Raw genomic sequence first — 7990 nt, forward strand, 5'->3', positions numbered from 1 at the left:
GGCAGGGGGCGCCCGGCGGCGGGAAGCGCGCGGGAAAGCGCCGCGTGAGCCGCATTGGTATGCAAATGAGCCGCTAATAAGCTGGGTAATGACGCGATTAATGAGCTGAGGGGCGTGTTCCCCCTCCTCTCCCCATCCTCAGAGGACCCTCCCTTATTTGGCGCCTTTCCGCGGGCAGCGTCCCGCGCCCGGGACTGCCCGGGCTAATTAATCAGCCCTTCTGGCTAATTAACCACCGTTTCCGGCTAATCACCACTGCCGGCTAATTACCAACAGCAACGGCAGCACAGGCGGGATGTCCCTCCAAGTTCCCCGGACAGGACCGAGGAACTAACAATTGCAATAGAGATACCCCAGCAAAAAGGATGTGAACTGACTGGAACCGATCAATAAATAAATAAATAAATACAGGCACAGCAGGGAAGAGGCAGATCCCAGATAACCCTCTCAGGGGACATATTCCTTTGGGAAACAGCCCCCTCCCGGCGCAGCCGGCCGCCAGGGAGCAGAAGAGCCAAGAGGGGACGAGGAGGGTTACAGGGATGTCTGTGTTCCCAAAACATAGTCAGTGTCCCCAAAACTCTCCGATCGCGCGGGCTGAGGCTGCTCTGCATCCCTTCCCCACTGAACAGCCAGGGGGATGCACAACTGCCTCCCTTTGTCCGCCCGGTCTGTACCCCCGGAATTTTTGGGCGGCAGCAGCCTGGCTCCCATCCCAGTAACAGCACAGTCCGGGTGGGACCCCCTCCCTGTTTGGGGGCCACAATCACCATCACTTAAAAATAAACCTCACGATCAAAGCAAATATCCGAGTCTTGATTTCATTACGGATTATTTGAGTTCCAGAAGCTGATTCCAGCCCCACCGATGTTTTTTGGGGGGGTTGAATGCATCGGTTTTCTGTCCCCACAACAGAGGGACAGACGTGACAGCTGCTCTGCCGTCACCATCTGCCCCACGTGTGATGTGGGGGTGCCTGCGGGCAGGGAGTGTCTGTTGGTCCCCAAGTGGGGACGGGGGACCTGAACACAAGCGGTGATTGCCCAAGGATGAGCAGTGCTCGCTGCCTGCCCCTGGTGACCGAGGGCAAGTGACCAGCGACACGGGAGCTTGTGAGGAGGGTGTCAGTGTGACAGGGTGAGTCCACAGGATGCAGATAATTAGCCTTGTGGGTGATGGGTTTTAATCAGAAATGTTCAGCCGTCACCCACTGCCCCTCTCCGTGTGCCTTGGCAAGTCGCTGTTCCCTGGGGGAAGCAGCACACGGAATCCTGGAGCCCTTCCCCATCCCCCAGGCAGGTGGTCCCGGTGGCTCCAGGAGAGATGAGCCTGTCACTTGGCTGAATGCAAACACAAAACCCGCTCAGTCCATCAGTCCAATGAGGGGAAGAGCCTCCTTTCATCTACACTGAGCGTCCCTTGCCGGGTGTCCCATCCCTGGAAGTGCCCAAGGCCAGGTTGGACGGGTCTTGGAGCACCCTGGGACAGCGGAAGGTGTCCCTGCCCATGGCAGGGGCTGGAACAAGATGATTTTTAAGCTCCCCTCCGACCCAAACCATTCCCTGATTCTGTGACTGTCATTAAAGCCCAGCAGCCGCCTCGGGCGCGGTGCTGCCGGGTGGCCGCCACTCTTGCAGCCCCCACACCCAACTTGCCCCGGCGTCACTTTGGCGCTGGTGACCAGCTTTAATTCCCTGGCACGCTTGGCTGAGCACTCCCCACCCCCTTGCAACTGCCTCCTATTCCAGGAAGGCGCGCAGGAGCTTTTGCCTCACTTTTCACACAGCTTTCCGCGGCTCCAATGTCATTGCCTTGGCGACCGGGACGCTACTCCGGTGTAGTGCAGTAAATAACGTAGATCCTCAATCCCAGGCTACTCCTGTCTGCGGGAGACCTCCGGGGGAACTCAAAACGCAGGTAGGAAGGAAAAAAACTACCAAAGGAAACCCCTTGCTATGGGTATGTGTGAGTTCTCGGCACGACCCTCTCCTGAGCGCTCGATAACGCGGCTGCAAGATGATTTGCGGCCGCTTTGCTTCGTGGGCTTGTGGCACAACATTAAAGTGTCTTGGAAAGTTTGCTCCCAAGTGCCTTGGCTCTGGAGTTAAAGCACTTGCGGAGGAGGCTTGAACGGGCGAAGCAGAGGAGGGGCTGGATGCCGGTGGGATGCGGGGGCCGGCGGCCACAGGCAGGTCCCTGAGTGGGGCTGAGGCTGGGCTGCCGAGGAGGGAGGGGGAGCAGCGGCCTCAGCCTCCTGCCCCATCACGAGCCGCTGTCAGTGAGTGCAGCCAGAGAGGGTTTCTGTCCAACCTGCCTCCTCCTTGGAAAGCAAATCGTTGATAAGCTGCTGGACCCCAAGGAGGGCTCCTGAGATTCCAAGTGAACTGCAGGAAAGCTCACTCACTCACTCTCCATTGCTTTCACAAGCCTCATTTTGCAGGTGTGGATTTAACAGTCCGGGACAAAGGAATGATAGCACAGGGCAGCGTTGGCACCTTGGGACTGGCAGCATTTTTGCGAACATTAAGTTGTTTGCTGTGGGCTGGATGAGCCTGATGGGTCTCACTGTGCAGAGGAGAGAAGGTCCAGGGCCAGTTCCCAAGTCATGGAGCAGCTCCGTGGGAAGTCCTGCTCTCCCAGAGAGCCCTTAGGAATTAGTCATAGCCCTGTTACATCGGCTTTGGGCATTTATCTCCCTTTAAGGTGGCTGCAAAACGCTGCCGTGTTTCGTTCTAGGCTGCTGGAGGGGCGGGATAGCTGTGAATTTGTTATCTGCGAGTGATAACAAATACCGGGCATTTCTGAGTGCTAAACCGGAGCCCTAAAGTTGATGATGGGATCAGAGATGCTCCTTCCAGAGAGTGCAGAATCTCAGCGGGCAGGCAGTGCTCCCAGCAAGGCTGAGAGCCCATGGTGCCCCTCACCGTCCTCATTGTGACGAAAAAAGCTGAGTTTTAATCTTTCTAGTAATTTATTCAGGCTCAGGAACCGTGAGTGAAACACGGTTGGATAGACAGAGGTTCATCTGCTCTGCTTCTCCAGGGAGTTCTTCTCCCATATTGGGGTGGCTGTAAGGACCTTGGTCCGTGCTTTTCCTTCTCCCTGTGTCTCTGGGGCTGGGTTTTCCACAGCAGCGTGGAAAACTGAGAACGTGGAGCTTTTCCACACTAATCTTTGGAAATTATTTCAGCGGCAGTTCCCAGGGAAGTTTCATTGGCAGAAGGCACCGGACCCGGTGCGACCCCGCCGGGTCCCGCATCCCGGGGCTGGCCGCCCCAGAGGGAGCAGAGGTGGAGGATCGCTGCTCGCAGGCTTTCTGTCCCCGCTGCCGGGATCTTTTCCCGTGTGCAGTCTCCCTGCAATGCCCTGGCCAGCAACAGAGGGAAGCAGCAATCCAGCGAACGCCCGAGCCGGCTCTGAGTGCGCCTCTCCCAGTGAACGCCGGCAAATCCCGCCGGCAAATCCCTCCGGCAACCCTGGATCCCAGCACCAACCCCCTGGTTTGCACATTTTGGTCTCTTTTCCTCTAGAAACCTGCAATAAATCCAGTGCAGGTCCCTCCCGAGCTGTGCCAGCCGTGCCAAGCATCCACCACTGTCTCCCTTCCACATCGAAGCAGAAGGGATGGAGATTTCCTTGCTGGACCCTTCCCTGGGCGAGGAGATCTCCACTTTAATAAGTAGTTTGGGGTCTCTGGAGGTGATAATTAATCCTCCTGGTGGAGTCTGGCTGGAGGACTCTTGCTGGAAGAAGTCAAGGATGATAGCCCAGGTCTTCCCTTTGGTGTGGGGAGCTGGTGACAGCAGGGAGCTGACACAGGGCAGAGGCAGAAGAGGCTCCAGACTGGGTGGGGCAGGGAGCTGAACCTGGGCTGTGGCTGGTCGTGAACTCAGCCCCAGGTGCCATTTACTCATCCTTGGGAACGGGAATTGCGCCCAAGCCATCAGGAATGCTTCCAGAGCAATGCAGAATTAGGCTCTAAGGCTCTTCCCAGTTTAATTTTGATGCGCACAAAGAGCTCCCACTGCTTCCCACCAGGTGTCTTTTCCTTCTGCAGGGCCTCACCACCACAGAGCTTTCCCAGCTTCCCAAATGTGAATGTCTCCACCATTCCCTGCATAACAGGGCTCTAAATGGCACCTCCTTCCAGAGGGGATTTCACCAGCACCAGGCAAAATTTGGGGAACCCTATTTGAAAGTAAATTGGTCGGTAAATTCTTTACCAACCCAGGTGCCCGGTGCCAGGCTGTCACTCTTGCTGCAGAGGCACTTTCCCAGGAGGAGCAGGGATCAGAGCAGCAGGGATGTGCCTTGACAGCACCACCGACTCCAGCTTCCCTTTGTGCCACCTAGCTCAGAGCTCAAACATGAGAAGAGGCTGGTCTGGCTTTGCACACTCAGCCTGTGCTTTGAAAGAGTGAAAGGGAACTTCCAAAACGCCCTTAAAATAGTCAGATTTCTTTCCTTTTGAAAACGAGAGCAGCCACGTGGTTAGAGCTGGTGTCACCCGTGATGACCACACAGCCGGGGCGGTGCGGAGGTGCTTTCTCCTCTGGAGGAAAAGGCCTGGCTACTTCCTGAAGCTGCTCTGGGCCAGGGAAAGCAGCATGGAAGAAGGGTAAGGCCACCAGCAGTCACCTGCATCTGTTCTAGGCTTTTCCTCCTCTCAAAGCTGCCCTGTAGGTCCTTTCATTTCTCTGTGTGTCACACGTGGGATGAGGAGGGACGGGAGGACACCAGGCTCTGCCTGTTAGCTGTCCCTGGCATGGGACCTGTGGGGAATGAGCCCTCCTGTGCCCTCCTGTGCCCTCCTGTGCCCTCCTGTGCCGTGGGAATTCCTCCAGGCAGGGTGGCTGCGGATGCTGTGTTTTGTAGAAATCAGCTCACGGGATCTGCTGACGGGGAAAGCTTCCCTGCTTTCATTTTAACTCCCTCCCCTGCAGCCACCCGGTCTCCAGCTGAGTCAGAGGGGCCCGGGCCACCCCGAGCATCCCTCACTCAGAGAGCTCGGCTCGGCAGCTCAAGCCCAAAAAGCAGGAATTTTCAGGTTTTCACTATGAGATGTCGCGGCTGGGACGGGACGCTGACACCAGCGGGGGTGAAAGGGGCAGCCAGATGTGCCTGGGGCGTATCCGAGTCAGCCAGGGCAGGGGAGAGGGCCTGCTGCTCACTATGAGATGGCGCGGCTGGCACGGTACGCTGACACCAGCGGGGGTGAAAGGGGCAGCCAGATGTGCCTGGGGCGTATCCGAGTCAGCCAGGGCAGGGGAGAGGTCCTGCTGCTTCCAGGGAGTGGGTGAGGGAGCAGGAAGATGGTTGCCCATCGAGGCAGCACGAGGCTCAAGATGGCTCCGTGCAACCTCCGGCTCCGGCTGCTGGGTCCGAGAGGTTCTGGGCACACAGGGAGAGCTGGGCTGGGCTGCTTTCCTTCCATGCCTGAGAGACGCCAAGAATCCTTGTGCAGGGGCGAGGGGAATGGACTGGACTGAGCATGGCTCTGGTTGTGACTGTGCAGCAGCATCCAGGAGGCTTTGGCTGAAAAACGGGTTCATTCCACTGAGCTTGGGTCACCCCTGCCTGCTGCCCTGGCCTGCACTGCTGGGGGTGTGGGCACTGTCCCCCATGATGGCCCATGGGGGTGTCCTGTGTGTCCCCAAGATGGCTCTGGGGGGCTCTGGTCCTGTGTGTCCCCCATGAGGGACACTGGGGTCTCTGGTCCTGTGTGTCTCCCTGTGATGGGCCCTGGGGGTCCCTGGTCCTGTGTGTCCCCACGATGGCTCTGGAGTTTCTGGTCCTGTGTGTCTCCATGATGGCCCTGGGGGTCTCTGGTCCTGTGTGTCCCCCACGAGGGGCCCTGAGGGGTCTCTGGTCCTGTGTGTCCCCATGATGGCCCTGGGGGTCCCTGGTCCTGTGTGTCCCCCACGATGGCCCTAGGGGTCCCTGGTCCTGTGTGTCCCCCACAAGGGGCTCTGAGGGGTCTCTGGTCACCTGTGTCCCCCATGAAAAACCCTGGGGATGCCAGTCCTGTGTTTCCCTCACGATGAATCCTGGGGGTCTCTGGTCCTGTGTGTCCCCCACGAGGGGCCCTGAGGGGTCTCTGGTCCCTGATGTGCTTCTGGGAGCGAGTTGGGATTGAGGAATTCCCGCCCTTGGCTGGCTGATTTGCTGGAGTGAGATGGCACGGCACAGCGTGGCACGGCATGGCATGGCATGCTGGCAGTGCTAACCCTGCTGTTTCCCTTTGCCCCCAGAGTGATTTATCCCCTGTCAGACTCCCCCGCTCTGAAGATGTCCCAGTCGTCCGCAGCTGACGAAGGCACCACGTTCGAGCACCTCTGGAGCACGCTGTAAGTGGGGTGTGAGCGTTCCCCATGGGGGTGTTCGGAGGCAGCTGTGGCTCTTTGGTGGCTCTATGCCAAAGGCAAATTTCCTTTCGCATCCTCTGCTTTCCACAGACGCCTTTGCCACCTGACAAATTCTGCTCCCAGGTCCCAGACTCTCTGCCCAGGGATTCCTTTTGCCAAACAGCACGGCACTCTCTGTCTCATGGGTAGCTCCCTCCTGGCTGCAGGGCTCCAGGGCAGCATGGGGATGGTGTCAGGGCCAGAGCAGAGCTCCCCTCAAGCTGGGACCCTTAATTCCAAAATTAAACATCTTCCAGCCCCACCAAGACATTTGTAACTCTTCTGGCCCTTAGGCCTCATGCCCTAATCCAGCAAAGGAGAAGGACTGTGCTTCATTTTGTCTTCTTCCTCCCTTGGTCCCCTCATGTGAAGACATCCCAGGGGGACAGATATGCTGGAGCAGCTGGGTGGATGCAAAATTTCCTATATTTCTGCTTGCTTTACCTGCCAGGTAAAGCCTGCTCTGCCATGTGGAAATAAAAGCAGAGGATGGAGGAAGAAGTTGGGAAAGGGACACGGTCTGAGGGGACAGTGAGTTGCTGGTAGGGGGGTGGTAGGGGTGGCACAGGCTGCGTTGGAGAGCTGGGGAGATGACTGTGCCCTCACCTTCTCCTCAGGGAGCCAGACAGCACCTACTTCGACCTCCCTCCAGCCAACCCCACCGGCAGCAACGAGGTCTCCAACCGCACAGAGGTCACGATGGACGTGTTCCAGATGAGAGGCATGACTGACTCGGTGATGGTGAGTGTGCTCAGACAGCAGGGACGGGGACCTGCACCAGGCACAGACTTGATTTCCCTGCAGGGGTGGGCTGGGGGCTCTGGGGGGAGGCTCTGGGGTGTTTGCTGGTCCGTAAACCGAGCCCAGCCTTGCTGGTGCAGCACTTCTGGCACTGGCACAGGGTCTGGTCACCTGTAATCGATGGCACAGGGCTCTGGTGCAGGGTCTGGTCACCTGTAATCTCAGGGGTCAATAAAACCGTGACTATTTATTGTTGGGTAACATCAGTGCAGGCAGCAGCGGGGGCTCGGAGCTCTGGGGGAGTACCAGGACAGGAGCCGAGCGTCATTCGCTCTGGGACAAACGGTGTGGAGTAAAAGCCATTTGTGAGCTGCTGCGGGGGCAGAGCTGCCGGAGGGGCGCGCCGTGCTCCCAGCTCTGCTCCCACCACAGCCGCCGCGTGCCGGTGCCCGTCCTGCGAGAAGCCTTTGCTTCTGCCTAAGACAAAGTCTTGGAAAAGCATCGCGGGCGCGCGAGACATCCCGGCCGCTTGCGCGTGTTCGGTGGCTCCCGGGAGCATCCCTGAGGCTGCCCTGGCTCTCCGCTGCATCTCCCTGCGGAGAGACGCTGTTTCCCTCCAGAAAGCCGCCGTTTCCCTCGCTGACAGCTTGCCTCCCCTCCCCCAGCCCCTTTTCCCTCGCTTTCCGCTCGTTTTCCCTCCCTTCCCCGGCCTTTCACAGCGGGCAGGGGCTGGGCAGAGCGCTGCTAATCGGGGCTGTGCCCCTCGCTGAGCGAGCCCTCGCCTTTCCCCTCGCTCCCGCTGCAGCCTAAGCCGAGCCCGGCGGGGCCGGAGCAGCCTGGCTGGC

The sequence above is a fragment of the Corvus brachyrhynchos genome, unplaced genomic scaffold (assembly GCF_000691975.1).
Source record: "Corvus brachyrhynchos isolate BGI_N302 unplaced genomic scaffold, ASM69197v1 scaffold68, whole genome shotgun sequence".
Lineage (NCBI taxonomy): Eukaryota > Metazoa > Chordata > Aves > Passeriformes > Corvidae > Corvus > Corvus brachyrhynchos.